Source organism: Motacilla alba, chromosome 8 (genome assembly GCF_015832195.1).
Source record: "Motacilla alba alba isolate MOTALB_02 chromosome 8, Motacilla_alba_V1.0_pri, whole genome shotgun sequence".
Classification (NCBI taxonomy): domain Eukaryota; kingdom Metazoa; phylum Chordata; class Aves; order Passeriformes; family Motacillidae; genus Motacilla; species Motacilla alba.
The window spans coordinates 16,069,068-16,094,970 of NC_052023.1; the positions used below are offsets into that span (position 1 = coordinate 16,069,068).

A 25,903-nucleotide genomic window follows, 5' to 3' on the forward strand; every position below is an offset into this window, starting at 1 on the left:
AAGGATTGAGCCCAGACAACTGCAGATCACTGGGGTGATCAGCAGTACAGTGTCATACCACCCAGTACTCTCTGTAAGTGCGCTTCAACAGGAACACTTTGGATCAGTCAATTGACTTAGTGTAGGGTAAGACTTCCCATTTTATGTGAACAATCTATCTAGAGGATTCTCATACTCACTGAAGGTGCACTTTGCAGGAAACTCAAATGCAAGTACTGTTGCATTTCAGTACTCTTTGGATCACAGGGAGCTCACAAACGATGCTGGGGATAAATCTGGGTTATTCTACATCTGGCAGAGAGGGAAAGAGAAGGAAAAAGAGAAGATGGGCCATCATAATTTGGATATTGTCCAGCTGAAGGAGAGGTGACAAGTTTCACAAAGAGATCACCAGCAAGTAAATTGCTGAAGGACCAAAAGGCTGGTCACTGTAGTCCTGCATCAAAAACTTCAAAGGGCCCTACAGAATTAACTCCCCTTTTTGGGATTTCAAACCCTCTGATGTACAAAGCTCCACCCAATGTGAGATGGTACTTGCAGTGTCATGCAAACATCTTCATGAAGGCAATACAATCCACAGGACACCAGATCTTAGCCCAACCTATTGACAGCATCGAGACTGTTTAAAGCCACCCACCTACAGTGCTTAAGCAGCATTCACATCTCTCAAAGGTCTTTCTGCTGTCAAATAAGATTTCTCTCACTCCACTACAAACCCTAACACCTACTATTAATTTCGAGGGTGATGACATTTGAAATAACTGAGTACCTGACATTCTTTACCAGCAGATTTGAGAAAGGTAGTTCTCCAAAAATTTCCTTAGAGAAAGGCAAAGATTTCAACATCATAAATGCTTTTGCTTCAAATCTGCCTGTCTTAATTCTCATTATCAGGAAAGGAAGTGGGAATGAAAGTCACTCTCCCGTACCAGGTAATAAAAGAGGGCATGAAAAGGGTGACAGAACTGAGTAAGAAATGTAGTTACAGAGCCCTCACCTGAAGGCCTCGATATTCAGAGTGAGAAGGGGGACCACAGCAGGGAAAAAGGACTGCGGTAAAATGGTGAGGGTTCTGAGAAGCAGCTTCCTGTTCTGGTATGGGCAGTGAACAGGAAGTGGAAGAAAACCAAAATGGTAGAGATGAAAGAGATCACAAATGCACCCCCAGTGATACTAACCAAAAAAGATGGGACTGAAAACTCTTGCTACAATGAAGGATCTCCTAACAGCATATCCCATCCCTCTCAGAGGAAAAAGTTTAAGAAACACTGGAATGCAAAGGTAAGTAAAGTTTGCTGTAATCAAAACAAGTGCTTTGACCCATTTGTTTACTATGCAGCCCTTATTTCGTAACAGATCTGCGTTGTAACTGACATTTCCACATCCATCTGGGAAAAGACACCATCACCTTTAACTACCACCTCCTCCTGGAATGACTGCAGCGAGGAATGTAATTCATATGGAAGCTTCTTAGGTGGTTTATCCAACGGTTTTGTTTTGCTGTGTGTTGCTGTTTAACACAAAACCAGTTTTGCTCCTATAGCTGATTATGCTTGTGTGGGAAGAAATAAAGAGGAAGAAACAAAGACCAGAATAACTCTACTATACAAACTACTTTTGTTGATATAAACTGTGGCTAAACAGTCAATTCCACCAGCTTGACATAACACAGCAAAAAGGCTTGCAACTGTAGACTTGACTTCATGGCTTAGAAAATTTGATTAGTTAGTCGAGAGAGGCAGCTACATTTATTAGGGTATGACCATCCCACATTAAATTCAAATGCAGGGTGTGGGGTGTGCTAATATCTGTTGCAGCTCTGGAAAAAAATCTATACTCTTACAAAAATCTAACAATCTTAAATATCAATGCAGGAAAAAACAGCCAGCAGAAAACAGAGATTACTAAGAAAAGGCTATTACAAGAAAGCCAGAAGGTCCTGCCAAAATTGTACATGCAGTATGAGGGATAAAGTAATTTCAGAAGACGACTGAAAAGGCAAAAACTCAGCTGATGAGAGTCCTACATCAATTGATACAGCTGAAAAGCTCTTTAAATACAAGCTTATACCGCCATTTTCCAAACAAGTAGTCAGCAATGACCTTGTCTGTACAGAATACAGTTTCCTGCTTTCTATTTGCAGAAGGAGCTTTGATTGTCTTTGATTTCTATTTAAAAAGTATAAAAACAACTTAATCTACATTCTGTACCCACAAATATCTAGAACTAACAGCCAGTGTAGATTAAATAATCATTTGAATTTAAACATGAGGTTTTCTAAAACCACAAAATTAATTCCTTTCAAGAATTTGTAGAACCTCTCAATCTGTGCTATTCCAACTGTAGTTTAACCAACTGAATTATATATGCCACAACCCCATTTACCAAAATTAAATTTGTAAAGAAAAAAATAATAAGCACTCTTCTTAAAATAGTTAATGAAGAGTAATACTTAAGAATAGGCATTATACTAGAACCTGAATTACCCAGAAGCCAAATTAAGCAAAAGTTCAACACTTTATAACGTGAAGAGACAAAATTTAAGTCTTTACTGGAGATGCTCCTGACTTCAAAGAATCTGCAGTGAGTGAACAAAAGCAAACAAGAAACTGCAAGAGAGAAGACTGCCTCTTGCATTTTGAATCTCCTGCTAGATTTTGAGAGTTATCTGAAAAACAGTTCAAAGAAGTTACAGTTCTTCCTTTGTCTGTTCATCACAGTAAAAGCCACATGCACAGTTCCCAAAGCTGCGGTAGGGCTTTCACGTGGAAATGTTGAAATCTCTCATTTTTCTACTCGCAGAAAGTTTTGCTTTTTGACAACACTCCATATGGGACAGTGAAGCACTTCAAGGAAATGTGTGACAGCATAGGAAATGAACACAACTGATCATACCTCAGACTGGGAAGCTGTTTCAGTCCAAACAAGATTACAAGTAGTTGAATGCAACATTAATAGGAATATCACAGTAGGGAAAAAAGTAGTCTCACAGAGTAGCTTGAATGGGAAAAAAGGAACCTCTGTTTATATCATCAATTTGTCTAACGAGAGATTTAATTATTATTTCCAAAATGTGCATACCATAAATAAAAAAAAAATTGAAAAGTCATCACAGCGAAAAGTATTCTGAGAGGAAAGAGTTTGAAATACCAAAACATATTGGTTGAAAAGGTTATTTTCCCCCTCTATCAGTAAAGAGATCAGATGCAAACATTCAAAGATGTACACAACAGACACACAATAAAGATGCAAAGATGTCTACAGAGAAGCAAGGGGAAACAAACAATTTGAGAGCTATTTACTGTGGGCATACATTATCCAGTAAGCAAATATGTGACAATGAACACACAAATGAAAGCATCATAAAAGCACTAAACTGAAGCATCAGTTTGAAGATGTGAGTCCTTAAAACATTTAGAATTTCAAGACCTTATGAGAAAATACTACCATGTTGTTTCTAAAGGTTACCTACCAATGCAGTTTCTCCCCTCAGCTAAGACGGGTGCATCATTCCAAGTATCACTGATATTAAAAAGTTTAGAGTCCATCAATACCCTACTAAATTGAATAGCATTTTTCACAATGACATTTAGCATAAGCAATAAGCTGCAGGGAAATAATTACCTGTCTTTATAATCTCTGCCCATTTAAGCTACAGATCAATCTACCACTTGCATAATAAATTTCCATACATATTCAGTTACCCTTCAGCCTATTCATTTAGACCACATGAACTAGCTTTTCATTACTGCACTTATACACCTTAAATAGAACAGCTTTTCTTAAAAAGGGAAAGCTTAAAGCCCAGAATGACATCATCTCTCCATTCCACTCCAAACTACTAATGGCACTGTACAAATCCTTGGCATCATCCTTGTCTCTGCACACTCCTCTGTTCATTACACTGGCAGCAAAATCTCATCAATATGTTACCTGTACAGGAACTGCCTTCACCCTTCCAGTTATACAATCACTCTGTGCCCAGTAATATATATTCCTTCACCATACATCATCACGTAAGCTTTACACAGAGCACCTCAAAATACAGTGACATACCCTATGACTATAAGCACTGCAAAAAAGCATTCCAGAAGATAGTTACACAAAATCTTCTGTACCTCGTAAGAAATTGGATTATGGTTCCTTAATAATTTTTAGTCCAAGTTTGCACCTCCCATTTCTCAGCTGAAAAGTAACTGAAAATGCAAACCAGGAACGCTTGATCACTGAAGTGCTTTCTAAGGAACCAACAGCCTTAAGTAAAAAACATGCATTTTGCGTCGTAAACAAAAAAAGCAAGCTTTTGGAAACATCTGAGGCAGCCTCTTATATTTCAAGGTTTGTTTTAAAAATACTAAACTGCACAGTGATGTTACATATTTGTAGATTTGTCCTCTCCTTTCTCCAGAACTACAGAATTTTAAAAAAAATGAAGTTTTTATTAAAGTTAAGCATAAAAGTAAAAAAGTTTAAGCTAAGATTGTGTCCATCAAATTAGTTCATCTCCTTTAGTGTACCACTAAGCAATACCATTCTACAATTCAAACATCTGTCTCCACATACTACTCATTTTTCTACAACTTCCAAGTTTTATCTTATGCATATTTGGCACACATTACAGTAAACAGTTTATCAGCCACACCTCTTACTGAATCAATCCAGTGCCTTTTCAGTCAAAGAACTCTGAGAGAGAAACAAAACCCCCAAAATGAAAAAAGTATAGAAAAATGGGATCTTCTCTAGGTATAAAACACATCACACATATGGGACTTTGAAGAAGAGCAGACAGTTTACTGTCAGACCACACCTGTCCTCAATCTGCCACCTGTGGAATCCTGACAGACAGAAATTATTATTCACACATTCACTGAACTTGACATATCCCCTTCCTGATGTAATGCATAAAATAACTCAGAAATTCCTCAATGTAACTGCAACCTATTAATTGAAAACCTGCAAGAAGTTTACGACACAATGCATACACTTATGTCCTTATCAAACAAAGTACAATACAGTCTCCCAAGTAGATTCCACTCTATAATCTGACCCTTATTTATATATCTTGAACCTTATTTATAAATCTTCAAACAGAATTTAGGTTGGGCATATTTATTTCAGCCTCAAAATATAAAAAAAAAATCTTAAAAAAAGCTTTGCTGCATGCAGAAAAAACACTCAGGGCTTAATTTTAGAAAGCCAGAATTATGTTATCATATACAACATATTTTGTGAAATAGTATCTCATTACTGTTTTTTTTTTTTTCCTGCAAGTTGTTTTATAAGGACATTATGTTTATTATTAAAATTTAAAACCATTAAGCAATGTTTTTAGTGTAGAAAAGGCAATAATGAGGTTTTAAAAGATATTTACCAGAAATTAGTTTCTCCACTAAGCAGACTGGTATTCTAAAACAGGAATGCCTGATGATATCCATTATATCTAAATGGATTAAAATATCTGTTCCCTTTAATGACATTTTTACTTCAAAGCAGTATCTCACACAACATTTCTAACAGTAGTTAGAGCAGCACATTAATAATCACGCCATGTTCTTACTGTAGCAACAATAATTTCTGGTAGCCATTTTCTTTGCAGCTTTAACACAGTTTCAAAGCCAACAGTCCTTCCTGCAACCTCTGTATAAATTAAACCCAAAGGCAGCAAACCGCTCTGCAGTTTTTGCTGGCTACACTCTTCAGCTGCCTCCCTCCAGACCGTGTCCAGTCCAGCGTACTCACCTATCAGCATTCTCTAGCGCTGCACTCCACTCAATTTCAGTTTACACTAATGGAAATGTAACAGCGTGGCAGTTCCCCTTTTAAAAAACCCCAAACGACCCAACCCCCACATTTAGGAGACTGAAGAGTTTGCTACTAAAGGATACTTTGCGGGCAGGGCAGCGCTGCAGTTCATGATTGTCACCTGCAGGCGCCGGGAGCACGGAGCCCAGCGCAGGATCACGGAGCCGCAGGCAGCGCCGCGGTCACCGCACCGACTGCAGCCACCAAGCTCCGCAGATCGCAGACAACCGCACCAACGCCAGCGCTGGGGCCAAACACAACTTCTTAGCAGACTTATTCTGCATATCGCTGAATTTTCTACGTTGTAAGGCAGACTAGTGTACACATTCATTTCCAAGTCTTCTCTGTGTTTCTAAAGTCTCAAAAATGACAAAATTTAAAACACTTTCTTGAATTAAGACTGCAATGCAGTTTTCAAAAAAAGGTTGAGCCTAAAATCCTACAGCTCAAAATTAGTGATTAATGATTATTTTCTTCTTTCCTTTAAAAAAAAAATACCAAAAAGTCTTCCCTTCTTGCTATCATGACAGTTTGAAAAAAAAAATAAAAACAGTAGAGAAGAGAAAGTAAATTACATAAACATTTGTAACAGCAATGGCAGGAAATAGTGAACTGGTATTAGCACATAAGTACCCCCTTCAAAACAGGATCCTAAGCCCAAATTCAGTTCCTCACAAGTTTGTTCCAGTTGAAAGGGCAGCTATGCTGGGATCACGAGCTCTAATGCCTGCTGTTGTCTGTCTAGACAGCATTTCTGACATTTCCTGACCATAGCAGGAAAGGGAATCTCCTGTTCCTAGTCTCAGAGGAAGTGTATTTTCTGTGCCCATGAAAATGTAAAATCTAACAAAATTTTCCTAGAGATTTCATGCACACTTTTCCTAAGTATTCACAACGCTTTGCTCATTAAGCGCTAAGAAATAATTCATTAAGGGCTTACTTAGAATGAAGAAAGGCTTATGGTGAACTCTGAATTGGTGCAGCAGAGATTTTATTCTGATATCCCTACGCAGTGCCTTCCAGCAGAGGACAGAGTAGACACTCTGGAGTATCACTCCCTGTAAACAGCACTGCTAACTCTCAAACAGCCTTCTTTCTTATCAGAGGACTAAGCTGTGACTACAATGAATGTTCCAAGGTGAAGAAAATAACCATATAAAACAATCCCCAAAAAATTCAAATCCCAAACCAATCACCTAAAAATATAAATTCCAGGACTGCTATTCTTCTAGCAAAATCTTTTTCCAAATAAAATATACACATATTTCATACAACAGGATTCAGCCAATGCTTATCAGATTTGAAGTGAAGCTACAAAATGCTTCCTAACTGGGTTGATATATAAGCTATAATCTACAATCTATGAAAGAGCACTTCAGGGAGCCACACATACTTAGCCAGTAACATAAGGACTTCCCTCCATTTGGCTGGAGCCTGCTTTTTGGTAACAGAGGAATGGTTTTGGTGAAGAAGAAGAGTTATAATATGCTGTCAACACTATCCCTTTAATAGCCATTGAAAACATAAAAAAATCCATTCCCCGCTGAGCTGCTCAGTGTTCATTTTTGGTTTGGTGACACTGTAAGTCTCCAGCATTGTCCATGGCCTACATAAATAGGTAAAAACTATTTCCTACCTTAGATAAGCTGTAGCAATGCAACATAATTAAGCCAGTTGTGTTTTATTTTACACCTTCATGCCAGATAGCTGCATTAGAGTTTTCGGAATAGGAACAACAGTCATTTTACAGCTGAGGTTATTCTACCAGACCTCGCCAGCAAAGTGGGACAAATGCTTCCACATCTCTCTTTGAAATGTAGCTTGTGACCACCAGTTACTGTCATGAGCACTCAATGGAGCCAGTCACTCACCACCAGCACCACAACCACAGTTCAGCTCTAACACAGCATCCACATCTCGTTGGTAAGCTCCTATGCATGGTCCCTGCGCTCAATTGGACAGGGTCCACAAGCTTTATTACTAACATAGTCATCCTACAGGAGTTCCCCATAGTGAAATGTCACAGAGTTTACTAAAGTTACTGCCTTTCTAACAAAATTATTCCATGAAAAGCATTTTGCTATGAAGCAGGTGTTTTCAAGATCTACCCAAGGACTCTACTCAAGTTACACACTACCTTGAGGTCTACTTTCTAAACTGTTTAATAAACATCTATGGAGTCTCCATGAGAGATTGCAAGAAGATGCAGGCTTCACTTCAAGATCAGGGTTTAATTACTATTTTTCTTTTCAGCAATTAACCCTTTAAATGCTTGTGAACTTATTCACTTCCTTTTGTTTCAGGGAAAAGCTAAAAATCTTTGATTCTTTTGCTATTTTAATTAGTTCTTCCAAATACACAAAGGCAAATGGAAAAACTTGGTGTTTCCAGCATGCCACACCAGTTATCCTCACCTGTGCATATCCAGCCTATTGGCTATCCTTGATTTGTCAGTTTTCCTAACCAGAGCAGGTTTCCCAACCAAACTTTCAAAAGTAGCTCAAGAAACAGGAGAGACAAGACAGATCTCTAAGCCTATTTCATACACTTTACAGTGGATTACTAGGATAGCACCAAAGAGCTGGATCGGCAGGGACTAAGACTGCATAAAATCCAAGAGTATAAATGGCACAAGTCATTCACATCATTACTTTGTTTCAGAATATAGTCATGGTTTTTTAATTGAAGCAAAGAAACCTGTATTTTCCCACCCTAAAAAGGAAAAAAACCCAAGACAGAAATATTTTCTTCTAGCAAGTAAACAGCTTATGTTATTTGCAGTAACAATGAAGCTTCTTAAAACAAACCAAAGTCAGCACCAAAGATAAAGGAAACTTTACCAGCGTCTTGGACATTCACAGTTAAAAAAACCTCTGAATACCTTGTTCAAAGGCTTCATAAATTCACAATGACTAATATGTCCCAAAAGCTTAGTGTTCTGTATTAACAGAGGTTCTGTGCCTTCTTTTGGGCCCCTCAATACAGCTGACTATTTGCCTACTGACTGGCCCCAGAGCTACCACGTTTCGTCATCACCAGGAATTTTGTAAGCATACAAGTTAGATTTCAAGACCTCCTGGTTGTTTTCCACTGAAACGCTGAAGAAAATATAACCAATACTTAAATGTTGAGAGAACATGTATGAATATGAAATCTGGTTTAAATGGATAAAAGGAGCAAGAGTAACTTTTCCTCAAGTTCAAAGACAGAATATGGAAGCACACTAAATTAAAGCAATTCTGATAAATAAGTTCAGAACTTACTTAATACCTACTTAACTTTAAACAGCTTCAGAGAAAACAAGAGCCGTGAATGACACTGCAGAACTCTGATAAAAGTACAGAAATACATAAGGGATTGTTAAAAATTTAAGAAATAACCTGTGTTTATCCTCAGATTCACAAAACTAAAGAAATTCCGAGAATAAATAAAACAGAAAACAAAGGAAGTTACAGCACAGAACAGGTCAACTTCTCCAAAATTAAGCCTTCAGAACATCCTAACCAAAGCTCTTCCTTGAACCAGAAAACTCTCTGGAATTTACGATATTTAAAGGAAAACAGTGATATTTGTATCCTTGATTTTTTATGAGGTATAGGCAGCCAGAAGGCACTTGAAAAGTGCTTGGTCTTGAAAAGTCAAGAGGGTTTTTGGATGGGGTTTCTTTTTGTTGTTTTCTGGTCAGGCTGTTTTGTTTTGTTTTTTTTTTTTTTTTTTGGAGGAGAGGGCTGAGAAGTGAGGTGGGTTTTTTTACACTAACAGGATTGTCCTGTGGAAAAGTACTGGCAATTTCAACAGTTTTGCATTCTTTCAAATAGCTGCCGATTTAACATCATACAGGTTTGGGTTTTATTTCTGAATGCTAAAATCTCCTTTAAGGACAGGAAGAAATGCTAATGAATCTACAGTGACAGAAACCATGAAGAAAAAGAACAGCCTCAAGCAGGTAAAAACCAGAGCACTCTTTCCTGCTGAAAGTGGCATTCTGGAAAATTACTTTAAAAAATGGAAGGAAAGTTAAGGTAAAACTGTCTGTCATAACAAAAGTGAAATCACAGAGATTTTTTTTGGACAAAAGCACCCTAGCTCCTAGTATTAGCATCACTAAGTTGGAAGAAAGCTTTGATGAAAGAAGATCATGGAAACCACAACACAGGTGATCACTAGTTAATCCTCCCTCCTTTATATTTACATCCTTTGAAAATAGTATGCATCAGCACACTTCAGAAGCAGCTTACTAGATGGACCTAAAGCCAAGACACTAGAAATATATTGAATAGAACTTTATTTAAAACAGCACTCAGTATCCTAAAGATCAAAGCAATCACCTCACAGAAGACAAACAAACCCACTTTTCTCTAAATGGCTCCACAAGAAAAAAAACCCGAAACAACCAAAACCCAAAAAGTAACTCGTCATTTTTGCTCCAAATTACATGAAGGAAGGTCCTGCTGTGATACTGCAGTAGTTCTCATGCAAAACTATCAACTCATCTCTCTAATTTCCTAATGGACATAGCTGAACTTCTGAAAAGACTACAGAGCCTGGATGCCTTCAGTTTTACTGAACGTCAGTACATTATCCTAAATACTGCCTTCATTTAGAAGTTTGTATGATGTTCCAAAACACAGTATTCCAACTTTAAATTTTTTGTCTACATACAAATACTGGTAAATATCTGTAAAGATATACAGACAAAGAAACACAACTGCTTATTTGTTCTTGACATAACTCCTTACTAGACAAGTCATCATCTCTGCTCATCTCAGGTAACACTTCACAGAACTACAAAAATGAAAGGCAAATTCCAAAGTGGTTTTTAGTGTCTAAAAGACATTTCTAAAAATGAATTATCACAGTACCTGTATGGTGTTTTTAGAAATACTGTGATGTTTCAGTTTAATAGGAACCTGGATGGCTTCTCCCAAGCATTATTTCTATTTTTTGCACTCTCCTTAGTGGAAAAATACATTATACCTTTTAGTGATCATTACTGCTGGTAAAACAGTGAAAAGCAATAGCAGTCTTACCACGGTGATACAGAGTTACCCGGAGAACAACTTTTTTCAGGACAAGCTGTTATTCTTCCTCTCCAAATCTTACAGGAAAGAAACAATCTCTCTCATCCACCAGCTCTTTCAGCCACATGTACAGCAGTGAGAATCACACTGAACATCCTCAGCAAGTCTCACCACCCCCAAAGTCTGGGAACAAGGGCCTGGCACGTAGGGGAACATGGCACGGACCACTGTGATGTAGTGATGTAGTTACTCCAAGACACTGACAAAAGGAAAGGTCTCTAAGAATCCATGCTAAAGCAGTTCACCAACAGCTCAACTACTTTTCATCACCTGAGTCACTACTGTCCAACACAGACAAGGCTTCACAAGGACACAGAAAAAGACAATCACTATCCTAAACCACTTCTGTAAGAAAACAAGTTAAATAAAACAAATGTTCAATAGTTTCCCCAAAGCGAGGATCTAGAAAGACCACGGACAGTACCTACTATCTCTGGTTTATGTAACACATACGCAACCTTTCCACCTCTGTTTCTGCAGCATTTCAGCTCAACTTGCATTCCAGACATTCAAGTTCTACTCCCTCCCATTCTGAAATTGCTCCAAACCTTTCCAATTTTTTCACTGTGGCTTATCTAGGTTAATTCACCATCACGTGTCTCCCCAACTTATCTTCCCCCTCTTACCCCAGCAAAAAAACTGTCACAACATATTTTTTTGTTAACAACTACCTGATTAGGGAGTTCTGCCATTTTGTTCTCAACTTTCTACAAGATGAGAAACTGTTTAAAAAGTAATTTCAGAATGCTAATATTCACTACAATTCACAGTGAGGTTATTTTCATTACATGCCACAGATTCTCAAAGTTTTGCCCAAGAACACAAAAGATCAGGTGATTTCAATATGTCAAGAAGTATGCTATGAAAAAGCAAGCAAAAGAGGGCAGAGTACTCACTTCAGTGTGGGAGTGAACTGCGAGAAGCCAGCTGCAGAACTGCCACTTCCCACTCCCTGTGATAGCACACACAATCAAGACTTTCTCACAGAAGATACACTCACAGCTATGGTATTAAAACAAAAAACCCAACACTTCTGTGAGCAGGAAGAAAGTTATTTATATTGGAACTTCGTAAGCAGAGCATGTCCTCTGATGAAAATATTGTTTCTAATACCAAGCTGACTGGGTAGCAACAACAAAAATACAGCTGTTGGAAAAAAAACACTCCCCTCCTCTGCCCTCCCTACCAATTATCACGGGGAGAACACAGAATCTGGTGTCTTTGGTGAAGGCTCCTAAGAACATTCATAAGAATATACAATATTCTTATATGCATAAATACAATGACCTACATAAGAATAAACACAATAATAAATACAACAACCTACAACCACTGTTTTAGTTTCTTGGGAGCCTAATTTTAGGATACAAGTTCTATAAATTTCCACACTCTTCTGACTGAAAAGGATAAATTCAGAAAACTTAAGTTAATATCAGAGACAGTTCCTGAAACTCAACAGTCACAAAACTGTTGTATATGCCCACATTTGAAGACGAAGAAAGCCATCAGCAACAAACATTATAAACATTGAGGGTTTTCCAGAAGTAAGCATCAAAAATTGTATCACATAGGGCTCCTAGGAGAGCTGAGTAGAAGCAGGGGCAAACAGCAGAAACATACAGAGGACAACCACTCCAGAAAATAAAAACTGAAGCTAAAATAGAAAAAAAACCCTATCAGCCAGAACACCCCACCAAACCAATGAAAACCCTAAACCATAACCACCACCCACCACCCCACTGACTGCAGCCAGGCAAGTAGCAGACACCAGCCACTTCCTACCAGCAGCAGCAAGGAGCAGCTTCAGAGCTGCCACGCTTTAAGAGCCGACATAAGGATCGGTTTTCCAAAAGCAGTCACCTGACCTCCTGTTGTATGCCTTTTCTGGAAAACTTACCCAGTCCTACCAAAGAGCCACACTGGCAGAGTAGATGGGAGAAAGCACAACTCAATGCCATCAATGATGGCAAAATACCAAATATTATTCTGGGGAAACACAGGCAGAAGGGACTCATTACTATATTTCAATGATTACATTTGCTAAGGAATTCCCTGTCTTTCACTCAAACTAAAAATGGATGCATCGGGCAAAAGCCTGTAAATAAAGGTAAATTACACAAGAGATACTTTGCTGTGAAAAGTATTTTTACAAATGGGTGCTAACAGTTGGTCCAGAAAACAGGGAAGGTACAGTGATCTCAATTCATAACTTCAGCTACAATTGGACCAATCAATAAGGCACCTGTAATTCCTCCCATCCTGTTTGCCAAAATGCAGCCTCTCTCCTGTTCTACTGCTTTGTAAAAATGAACATTATCAAGTAGACAGCAAGCAAAAAACACAGTCATTCAAATACTCCCAAAATAGTGTCCCTTTATGAAGAAAAAAAATCCAATTAAGTATGATAAATATCTAAGTCGTAGCGTTCAGCATACTGAGAAGTTACAACACACTAACAAGGGGCCTGAAATATTCCTAAACCCAGCCATCTGACCTTTATTCTGATTTGAGCATGAACTTCACATAAACTGGATTAAGTTTCAAGAAATACCGAATTACTAAACAGCCCATCATCCTTAAACTAGTTAATTATTTGTAAGACAAAGCACTCGATATCAATCAATAAACATCAACTCGAGAATTCCATTTCCAGCATCTGGATTTAGTATGAACCATCAGTTCCCATACCAAAAGCATTACAATTACTTTTCCTGGAGCAAGAGTTCCCTGTAATCCCAGGTTTGCTCAGAACTCTCATGTCAGTTAACACTTAGTGCAACCAAAACACACACACACACAGTTAAGCCACTGTCTTCCCCCATTTAACCTCACTGGCAATGTAAGGGCATGGCTGCAACATTTTGTCAGCCTCACAGCTGCTGAGTGCAGATGAACAGTGACAGGAAGGCAGCACAACTGGATTTAAAAGAAATTACTTTATATGAAATTATTGTCCAATATATTTGATTATGAAATTTTAAAAAAGCTTGCTCTCCTTCTCCTCTACCACTATGGGTAAATCCTACAGGTTCTTGGACTTTGTGCCAAGATGAAATATTCACTACACAACACTGAACTGCAGACTAGGTAAGTAACAGAGCCCATCATGCTTTTTCAAATCTTGAAAACAACACATATCAGAAGTTTATGTAAACTCATTACATGGTATTTCTTGATGGTGAACTGTGATTTGAGCATCAAATTACATGCCATAGGATTACTGCACTGTAGAGGCGCACAGTATTTGCACCTGGTTTTACATGGCCATTTCACATCCTTGCCATCAAAGAACTATTCTACAGAAAGTTTTTTTCTTCAGAAGAAACTTCTACAGAAGTTTTCTGTGAACAATGTGGGCTACTATCACTGCTTGCATAAAAGGTTCCTCTTAATTGATCTAAAGGACACAATGTATACAGACATTAATGTTTATGTGAGCTTTCTGTCTGGGTTTTGGGGATTTTTTTGTTAATTAGGCATAAAAAGGATATTTTTTCATGACACTACAAACTTATGAAATCCTTTAACTCATTCTGAGAGTATCTTTATATTTATTAGCCAGAGTGAGCAACAATCACAATTTCCACAGGTAACTTAAGCTCTTTATGCAGTACCAATATGAAATTTACATCTACATTGGTAAAAAAATGCAGCAAGGAAAAACCTTAATTAACAAAATTCAGATTACAGATTTGGCTTATAGGCAGAGTGCTCAAGAAGACCAACAAATATATTTTCAGAGATGACAAACTGGTTTTGGTTCATTGCACCAGGCATTCCTTTACATTCTGAAGTGGGGTGGACATTATTTTCATCTGAACAAATATGGTTTTGGAGGTTATGCCAAGTTTACTCAGTCTTATAATCAATTTAAAAGAGTGCAACATTGTTTAATTTTATTGTCATTTCCCCAATCTCTGAATACATAATACAAAATGCTCTGCAATCCAGAGCACAAAGGAAACTAATTAAATGTGGCTTGTAGTAACTAACATTGCAGCAGTGCATTTGGTACTTAAAGAATAAAGGGAATAAAACAAGTATCTTAAGGCAGCCCTGACAGCCACATCACTTGAACTTTGCTGAAGATAAAAAGTTGCTTGAAAATGTAAAAATATGAGGACAGTGAACCAGCAGCTGTTCAAAAACCTTTAATTCAAACCAACTTCAGGTGAAGCTGCAGAGCAAGTGACATTACTACTCTGTATTTTCTCCAGTTGTAAGTCCTCAGAGCTTTTAAAAACCTGAAAGGGTTTGAAACTAATAACTGTGTGTGCTTTATTACTATTGAGAATTTTATTCATTTTTCAGCTCCATTTTCTCCATAAATTACTTGAAAAGGTGTGCATTAAAAATGTAAACACGCTGGTAGGCTGTGCTAATACTAGCAAGCTTAAGCACAAACTACTGCTCCAGAAACTCCACTAACAACCCTTGACTTCAGTGTCCATTTGAAATTCAGTTAAAGTCGAAGGCATTGCCATTCTTGTTGAATATCCTGTTTATTCAGTTGCTGATGCTCCCATTTCAGTCAAAATTTTCTGTATTAAATGACCTCACAAAGACGCTCCAAGTGGTCAGTGCCTTTTTCTCCTACTAGCCAGGTCACCTGCTGAGAGTTCAACTACCTTTTTGCATCAAGAACTTTCACACTTTCCTAGGCATATTCGTCCTAGTGCTACTAAGCATAAATCAGACACTGGACTTCATGAAATTTAAAAAAAAAAAAAAAAAGTCAGAGTAGTACACCCTCAGTTGTTTGGTTGGTTTTGGGGTTTTTTTTTTACAGTAATACTTGCCCAGGGATTTTTTTTAATTTAAAAAGAAAATCATGCAGACTGAATAAAAGAAAAAAAAAGTATAAAAAGACAAGTCAAGTCTCTTTGGTGACATTATGGGTGTTTTCCTCTGCAAAATTGTTCTTCCTTGGGTAGGTCTTTTTAGTAAAAATGAAATCTGTAGGAATGAATACTAGACATCAGAAGAAACTGTTCTAAGAAGATATTCTGAAGATTATGAATTTCAATTCTCACTGTATTTCTTGTATAACTCTGCACCATATTCCCATGCAGTTACATTATACAGGTTTGCAACATCAGCTCTGACTCTAAGTCAGTGTAACAGGATTGTCACACTGCACTGCTCTTTGATGCACCCTGCTTAAACTCCTCTCCAATAAGAAAATTGCTGCATTTCTCTGCACCTAAGTGACCCACTAAAAGCTTCCCCAGATTTATCCTGCATTGTCTAATCAGTCTATTTATTCTGTCCTCAAATCACCAACCTTGCACAAGTCAGGAAGTAAAGACTTCTACACAGAAAAATCACATTAAGTTACCAAAACTCTGAAGCACTTTGCCCTCTACTGTAAATAATCTTCTCTTTAAAATTTGTTTTAGGATTTGAATCAAAAATTATGTTGCAACTTGTATTAAAACCCCTGTCAATTAATTCATGCGTTAATTCATTATTCTATACAACATGAAATGACTTCTCACTCTAAAATCTGGTGCACATTCATTCTTCATATGCGTTTGAAAGCAAAGTTCCATGACACAACCTTCATAATTAAATTATGCACTGGATGCACTGGAAAGGGAGGCAGGAATCAGAATACCACTGCGAATGCGGCTTTGCTTAAAGGGCTAGAGCTGTACAGCACTGATGGAAACGTATTTTGACATATCATACTTGTTTTCCACGACCACTTGATTTGTCAGTTTGCAGACCACACTACCACGACAGGGGTGCTGCCAACAGGCTGAAGGTTACACCCAAGCCGTAAGAAGAAAAAGACTTTCTACATTTCACACCCGTTCTATTTGTCAAGATGATGCTCATCACTGCAAGCTGGTAACACAAACTTTGTCAGAGAAACCACCAGATCCTGAAGCTGATGGGAGCCCGAACACACGACTTTGGTACCTGAACCGGTAACTTTTCCCTCGCTGTTGTAAACCACCTCTGCGCCGGGAGCTCTACCACCGCTCCCGGAGGGCACACCGGCCAGCGCCGCGGCGGGCCGGGGACTCGCCGGCCCTTTGTACCGACACCAGGCGCTTCAGAGCCTGCCCGCTTCACGCCAAGAAGGAAGGGAGCGAAGGGGAGGGTGAGGAGCGCACGCTCCCCCTGTCCCAGGACGGCAGCACAACCTTTTCCGGGCTGGCCGCCAGCGAAGGGGGGCGGCGCGGGCGGGACCCGCACCGGGGAGACGCGCGGCGGAGCGCAAGCGGCCTTGCGGGACCCGCCGGGCCGGGCGGCGGCAGGGCACGGACGCCTGCGGGCCCCCAGCGTGAGCCCGGCCACCCTCGAGCGACGGCGCTGTCCCGCCCGGCTCCCCCGCCCGCGGGGCATTACCTGGCTCCCGCGGCCGCGCTGCCGCCGGCCCGGCCGCAGGCCCCGAGCGGCGGCCCCGGGTCGCCCAGCTCCTCCGCGCCTGGCAATGGCGGCGGCCCCGCTCCCCCTCCCCGCTCCGCGCTCACTGGCTGCGCCGCTTCATGTGACCGAACAAAACCCTCCTCGACACAGCCCTTTGTGTCCCGCCCGGCCGGGGCACCGGGAACGCCGCTCGTCGGCTCGGGGAGGTGCCGAGGGGCGCTTGTCGGGACGGAGAGAGGCGACAAGGCGGGCTGGAGAAGGAAGGGCCGGGGAGGGCAGCGCCTGCCGCGGCCGCTCGGCCTTCGCCACGCCGCCGCCGCCGCCCCGGCCCGGCCACTTACCGCGGCGCGGGCGGCTGCGGCCGAGCCGCGGAGCCGTACCAGGTCGGAGGCGGCCGCCATGTTCCCGATGCGGCAGGATGGGGCAGAGCCGCCCGCTCCGCCGCCCGCCGCTAGGGCGGGCGGCCGGCCCGGCCCGGATTGGGTGGGCTCCGCTCGGCCCCGGCCCGCGCCCCCCGGCCCGCGGGGCCCTGCGCCTCCCGCTCTCCCCCTTCACTCCGCGGCCGGGCGGGGGCGGCGGGGGCGCGATACAAAAAACTAAATCGTAACGGGAAACTCACGGGCTCGCCGGGCTGTGCGTCACGCCGGGGTTACGTCCTGCGCGCGCCGTCGTGACGTCATCGCGCAAGCCTCCCGACCGCCCCGCCGCCCCGCGCGCGGCTGCACGCACACGCGCGCACGCGCCCCGCGGTGGGCGAAGGGCGCACGCGCACGGCATTCCCTCCCTGCCCCCGCCGGGAGCGCGCGCCCCCTCCCCGCCGCGGCAGGCGCGCGCCTTGCCCGGTCCCGGGCGCGGCCCCGCCCGCTCGCAGGGAATGGCCCCGGGCCCGGAGGGAATGGGCCCCGGCCCCGGGCCCGGAGGGAATGTCCCCGCGGGCGGCTCCCCAAACGCGCCGGACGCACAGCGCCGGCTGCCAGCGCGGCCGCCGCCCGCCCTGCGGGCTGCCCTTCCCACAGGCCTGGGAAAGCGGGTCAGGTGCGGCAGGATGCGCGCCGGGGCGCTCCCGAGGCAGCGGGGAGACAGAGGCAGGCTCAGGCTCAGGCGGCTGCGGACGGTGCCGGGGGCGCGGGGAACCTGAGCGCAGCGGGCACTGCCCGGGGGGCGAGAAGCCGTGAGGTGACAGAAAGACACGTTCGGTGCCATTCTCTCCTCAGACTAATGCTGCTGAAGCGAGCCCCGGCTCACAGAGGGAATTCTGCCGGAGTCAGGGGAGAAAGCTAAGTGCGTAGAGACTGCTTAGATGAGTTAATTTTTTCCCTTCAGACTTGCCGGGCCCGGGGGGTTTCACACTCGAGCGAGAAGCTGATAAAGGCAACGTTAGAGGTGTGAGCGGCGGTCAGAGCGCTCAGGGACACGACATATGTCAGGAAAGGGGAAGAGGACACATACAATTCAAAGCGGAGGAACAGGTAGAGCCAAGCACTGTCAATCATTCCAGCCTCTATTCCCAGACAAGTACTGAAGCAAATGATCACACATCTTTAAGTACATGATAGCTAATGAAGTGGTAAGTTACAGCCAACATAGATTTGTCAAAAAAATCACATCGAGCCAAACTCGTCCCAAGCTGTGACAGAATAACAGGCCTTGGATGGGAGTAGTGCTCGGTCGGTTATGGCTCAAGTCAGATTTTTGACACTGTCTGAGAGAAGTCTTAATTGAGCAAGCAAACGACATAGCATAATGAAATGACTGCAGTGGTGCAAAGTTACATCGGCAACGTTTCACTGTGACAAATAGCAGGACAGCAAATATGGTTCCCTGGAGGTGAGTATGTCATGACTGTGGTCCTAAGTCTAATTATATATGTGACAAAATACAGTTTACATGGATTGGATTTGCCAACAACACCAAAATGGCAGAGCTGGAAGCATGTTACAGCACAGGGAAAGAATTCAAAACCTTCCTGAAAAAATAGTTGCAGAAATATGATGCAATTGAATAAATACAAGTGCCAACTTCAACATTTAAGCAGGAAAATAACAATTGCACAATTGCAAGACTGGGAACAGAAGAATAAACACCAGGTTTACAGAAAAGGGGCTGGGGATCAGAGTAAATCTCAAACTGAACATGCATCAACAATGTCACACCGTTGTGAAAAAAGCTGCAGTACAGAGAGATGCGTAAACAGAACTGTCATATCTAGGACATAGGAAGAATTCCTCCTCTTTAATACTGGTGAAGCTTCATCAGTGTGTTCCGATTTGGCCTCCGCATTTCAAAAAAAATTTCTTGCAAAAACTTCCAGTAGTAGACAGTACAAGGAAAGGAGAGGAAAAAAGTCACCATTTTAAAAGATGTGCCCCTAACTGAAAATAGGAATGTGTGGGATTTTTTAGTCTAGAGAATAAATGACCATGGGGAGAAAAATCCATTGTTCACTGAGTCCACTGCAGACAAGGCTAAATGTAACAGCTTCAAACTGTACTGAGAAATTTCAGTTAGACATTAGGAACAGTTCTGTTGCGATACGGATAAGTAAAACTGGCATATATTCTCTACAGGATCCTGGAAATGGTATTAGTATGGTTTTTAATACTAAGTTAAATATCTATAAGGAAAATATAGAATAATTTGACTGCTGTGAAGTAATGGAGGCACACTAGGTTATAATTGTTTTCAGCATAATTTTCTGTAGCTGCAGTTACTATCCAGATACCTAGATATCTGTTCTGATCCTATTTTTTTCTGACAAAAGTGAATCCCAGAGGCATTTAAACATTTAATGTGTTGTCACGATCTTATGCACAGGTGTAGATATCCCCTTTGGGAGCCTCTGTCATGTTACAATCAGTATAGTTGTGTGGCAACATATGTCACATGCTCAGTTAATTTGCTAATTTATACACTTTATATATCACTATAAATTCCACATTTTAAAATAATGTGTGTGTTGGCGCTCACGTAAGCATCGTCTATCGCAGCTTTTGCTTTTCTTTGCTTTTTCTCCATGGTACCAGAGGCTAATTTTCCCCAAAATCCATTAAATTCAGGGGTTCCTCTGGAGCTTGCCAGTTAGGAGAAGGCAGTGTGAGTGGTTTATGTTGCGGGACTGAGACCCACCAAACTCAACTCATTAGAGATGACTAAAAGGCCATTAAATAGGCCAATTTTCAATCTCCACTGAGTTAGACTGAATTCAAACTGATAGCCCACAGGCAAAAGGCTATGAATTTCATTAACAGTACCCCAAAGCATTCAGTCCCCTAATGAGTGCTAATATTATTCTTCTGAGAATTAAGCTTGTTTTCTGAAAATATACATTTATAAAATCGAGTTCTAATTATTTTGGAGCTTGTAAGGACAGTTTTTCCACTGCTCTTAAACAAAAGAAACATTATCATCTTGTGCAACCCACAGATTCCTTCTAAGATTCTTACATCATATGTGCTCCACACTAACCAAAATACAAACAATAAAAATGTGAAAAAGCAAATATTAATACTACCCCTATGCTTCTTGCTGAAAATCATATATTTTATTGCACGCAATCGTTTTAAGGTCATCACACTTATTTAGATATATTTTGTCCCATAGAAGGTAAGATTTAAGAACAGCAATTCTTGATTCAATTCTGCAATAACTGAAGGAAATCACCAAATTCCATAAAAGTATTAACTCACAGAAGATGCAATGTTTTATTACATTTCACATCTATTTGTGAACAAGCAAAATGCTTAGCTTAACAAAACCTGAACTTCAGTTCTAATGCTGCCCAATCCCACAATTTATTAATAGTTTAAAGATATCTAGCAATTTTTTAATCTCTCAACTTCATACTTGAACTAAGAGGCCCAATTCCATTAGCACTAGTGGATTCCTAAAAATGCTTCTGATTCACATAATCTGTGGATCAAAAAATCCACATTTGGTGTGAATGAATAAAGAACATAAATGCAGTATTTCATTAAAATAGCAGTGTGGTAAAAGATTATGTCCAGTGGTGTCAGAAGTCTTTTTTTTATTTCTAATTCCACTTCTGTTGCCATTTGTAGTATGTGAAAAGTAGTACATGATCTTAAAGGTTGCCTGATGGATTAAGAAGACTTGAGAAATAGACACAAAATGACAGAAAATTGGGATTGCACGTCTGCATGAAATAGAAACTGTAGGACCAGTGAAGCATTCTAATGTCAGTAAAAGAACATATATGGCCAGTAAAGAACCACACAACTGGATCCTTGAAAATCAAGCCACACACTGCACAGCTGGCCTTCTGTTTGCAGGAATTCTGGCTGTGGCCTCTATTATTTCTCCACCGATGCAGACAAGGCCTAATAATGGTTAAAACAGCATTTGAAAATCTCTTGAGAGAATGATGCTCCTAGTTCCTCCTTTCCTCCTGAATTCAACATGGCTATAAAAAGCTTAAACCAAGGCAGGTTCTTTCAAGTTAGCAGCAAAGTATGATTAACTGGAACCAATTTAGAAACTGTTTCTTCATATAAACGTTTTTGTAGCTGAAGCTACAGAGGGAGAGTTGGAAAATGTTTAAGCTGAAGCATTTTGAATGAAAGAAGACTGCAAATGCCTCCTTGTAACACATAGCAAAATCCCAAATGCCTGGAGGGAAATACTTTTTAATGATAATTTCTTACATTTATATAGCACCTTTAATTCCCTAGGACCCCAAGCACTTCATTAGCTCTATGCAAAAAGCTTCACCATGGAAATATAGCCACTATACGCATCATTCCTTGAAAATTTCATATTCAGTTGACATATATTCTGGTTATCCTGTATACAGCAAACAAAAACAACAACAGAAAAAAATTAAGCTATATAATTTTGAGTTATAGAACAATTTAAAGCTGTATGGTTTACAAAATGCTGTCATGTAATGGATACATCACATTTAGCCCATCAATTTTCCTTCTACATTTACTATTTCAATCTCATCTTTATACCAAAGCCCTTGATAGAAAATTTTGTCTTCCATAACATTTTCAAAATTGAAATGATTCTTGATGTCTGAATTTCAGACAAAAATGGTCTCTATAGGAAAAAGTAGCATCTTTTATGAAATACACTACTACAGTCTGAAAAAGTAGAGTTTTTGAGTACCTGAGATACAGTGATGGGATATTTTTAAGGTGAGATGGTTATACTAATAAAATCCCTTATCTTTATGTATAAAATTTGTCTTGTCTTTGCCTTTAGACCCCTGTACAAAAACAAGCACACAGAAACACGATATGAAAGATATCTGTGCTTCATTGCTCTACTTGCCACAGAGTTTTTCTTTACACTCTATAGAGATGTTTCTGGTTTCTTGGCCTTTCTTACAATGACATAATGCTTATTTCACTAATATCCATGAATTTAGGAACTCAATGTACTGGTTGTTTCAACAAACAATAATCAACACTATTTCAACTGAAATATTAGAAGAACTAATAAAATAATTATTTGGAGCAGTTTGATTTATTTCAACATTGTAAAAACAAAAAGGGGGAAGGTGACTTTTCCTAATCTTTTTTTTTCTGCTTGAGCTGTTGATTCATGTTTTGCTGGCTTGCTTCTTTCACAGGCCCTTTTGAGATACAGTTGTCATGTCAATTAAAGAGGATTGTGTCATCTATTTTTCAGACAGAACAAAAAAAGTATTTTATTTATAAATTTAGTCTCTGCCATAAATCAAGATATTCTAGTCATCTTTATCAATATGAATTAAACTTTTAAAATTACCAGTAAAATAATAAGAGAGCAGTAAGAATATATAGATAAAATTAAAACCATTAACCATTAAACCTGTGTCTCTCTTAACAGTGATCCCAAGATAAGGTTAGTCCTGAAATAAACTATTTTGCCACAGAAGGGTGTTTAGACAGCGTGCCTAGGGAAACATTACTGTTTGGCACTGTGGATTGCCTTTACAACTGTCCTACTGTTGTGTGTGTTTGAAATCTCAGAGAAGATTGCTCAGATTACATAATAAAGACAACTGCCACTGTTTTCTCACTGCTCAGCTTCTGTCCATAGGCAATGGTACGAAAATTTCCGTGTCTGCTGCTCAGACCTGCTCTCCTTGGCTAGGCCCGTGCTTGCAATTACAAACCAGCTTTTGTCAGGACAGCAGCTCGTTCCCAGCTTCCCACAGTCGTCTCCTGTTCTCAGGCTCACCACTATGGAGCGTTCCTGTCATCTGCCACCGATCAGAGGGGAGCAGCTGCTGGGGCAGCACTGCCAGGCTCCATTCTTAGCTGTTCCACAGGTACCGCCACGGTAAACATTATCAATTACAAATCCTGGATTAATTATCAATAGTCATTTGTTAACCTTAGCCCTTATGCTTATTTTATTTCCTCAGGTGTTACTCTAATTCATCCTCCAAGACAATAGCTAAGCCTACATCTGTGCTCCTTTCAGGAGGATCTGCCATCTCTCTACTCACATCTGAGTTACTGAGCTCAAGTCTCACAGAATTCAAAGATCACAAGAAAGCAGATTAGTGTAGGAAAATACCACCATACATTATAACACTGACCTTCTTAAAAACAATGCATTGCCTTGGAGAGTTGCCATTTGCATCACACACAGGAAGCATTAATATATGAAAATATGCTACGAGCAACAAAACCATAGCAGGTTGCTTCCTCAATCTGTTGATTAATTATAATTTAGTGTAAGACGAAGAAAGCAGTGGCAATAAACTGGCCTTCAATAGATGATGGAAAAGGACCTAGACCTAATTGGTATAAATTATCATAGCTCTGCTTAACTGATGATTCAGTTCACTTTACAGTGCCAAAATGATACACAGGGAGAAGACAGATGTAGTAATTTCAAGATCCTTGTTTCAAGTGTCACACTGGTAGCCTCAACATCCCCCGGCAGAGGTCACAGCATGAATGAATCCAGCTCCTGTCACTTTGGGCCACTATGGGCCAGACCTGTGCCACGACTGTGCTATGCTGGCAGAGTGCTAGTGACGAGAGGGACACTGCACTAGGCCTGAGAGGGTCATGTTCTGTCTCCTTCAAGGGGTGCCACCCCACTTCCCACATCCACCTCTGTGACTAGCATCAGGGTCACACCCATGGCTGCAGAATGTATTAGAAACGGAGCAACGTCACTGTGGAGAATTAGTGACAAGAATCCTTTCAGGCACACTCCATCTCCAAAGTTGTGATTTTTCTATGTCCAGTGAGGGACACAGGAAGCACAACACGGGGAAATCACGTCCCTCAGACAAAGACCATTTCAGCATCCTCCCCAAAAGGAAAAGGCATTGCTAGCCAACGCCCCCCACTTCTGTACTTCAAAGTCATCTGGCCAGATGGAAGCCAGGACAAAGATCCAAGTGAAGACATCTTCACCAAAACCGTTTGCCTTAAGAAGCAAGTTCCATATGTTTCAGCAGCACTTGAAAAATGAACAGTGTCTCTCAGTCGTCAAAATCATTGCCAGGCAGGATTTCAAACAGGATTTCTTTTCCCTGCTATTTCCTACTCCTCTGCCTGGCAGGCAATTGCTATATCAGCAATTCTGATTTCTCTCACCATTCCATGGACATACACACCTTCCCGTCCTTATGCTTGACACAATTACAAAAAGCTTTATTATTGTTTGTAAAGTGCCAGAGGTTTGTGTATGGGAAGACATAGCAACCGCTTTTAAAGAAGTAAAGAAAGCAAAAAAAACCATTTTACTACTATTAATGTGGAAGTACTGTGGATCTTATTTTGTGTTTAGGTAAGATCACAGCAGCAGAAAGTCTGTTTGATATGCCATACCTTCTGTTTGTTTCTTAATTGTAAGGAGTTTGGTTTTGATCAAGACAATTAATTATGAATATACCTGAGTTTTTTAACATCAGGGATAAAGCTTAAAAAAAACCTACAAAAGCTTTTTTAGACTATATTGTAGTGTATAGATAAGAATATATCTTCAGGGCATAAAACCAGCATCTTTGTAATTGAATCCTGAAAAGAAGGGGGGGGGGAGGAATTACATAAAATTGTGATAGTTCTACACAGTCTTAGAGTTAATATGCATTTGTGAAAAATTATTTATTAAATTTTTGGTTGCACAGAATCAGTATATGGCATGGTTTGTTAACAAAATGGAAAAGACCAAGGTACATCTAGGGTTATTATAATGACAGCATTGTTACCCAGTAACTTTTTCCTTTCCAACCTCCCTGCCAATTCCTATTTATGCCAAAGGAAGAGGAGCACCTCTTAGCTCCTCACTTTGACCCACATCCATTACCGCTCATCTGCTAAAACGTACCTTCAGTGCAATGATCAAAAGCTTTATTAAAACTTTTGCTTCCCTCTTGTCCATCCAGTATTTCCATATCACATCCCACTGAAACTCTCAGGTGAATTATTTTGAGCAGCAGTTCATTTGCCATTATCTCATTCAGGAAATACTGTCAGGTTTGGGATTTGCAGGCAGATCTTGTATTATACCACTACTGGTTTAGTGTGAAGCTCATATGAACATAAAGTGTCTCATTATAAGCTCATTGAAATAACTGCTCATTGAAAGACTTTAATGAGCTTTCAACCAGGCTCTGGTTGAAAATTCTAGCACTAATTTTCCTACTAACAAAAATCTCTGTATTTAAAATA

General features: G+C 40.5%; 1 protein-coding gene across 11 annotated transcripts in view; it reads right to left on the bottom strand.

The window, feature by feature from the left end:
- ZNF644 (zinc finger protein 644) overlaps nucleotides 1-25,903 on the bottom strand; it is a 73,514-nt gene that overhangs the window by 30,325 nt on the left and 17,286 nt on the right. For 4 of the 11 annotated variants that reach the window (XM_038143766.1, XM_038143756.1, XM_038143765.1 and 1 more), the window contains exon 1: nucleotides 17,603-17,874. The exons of 1 other annotated variant lie outside the window; for it this stretch is intronic. The gene's annotated coding sequence lies outside the window, so the exon portion shown is untranslated. 6 more of the 11 variants (XM_038143757.1, XM_038143762.1, XM_038143764.1 and 3 more) reach the window with 4 other exon arrangements.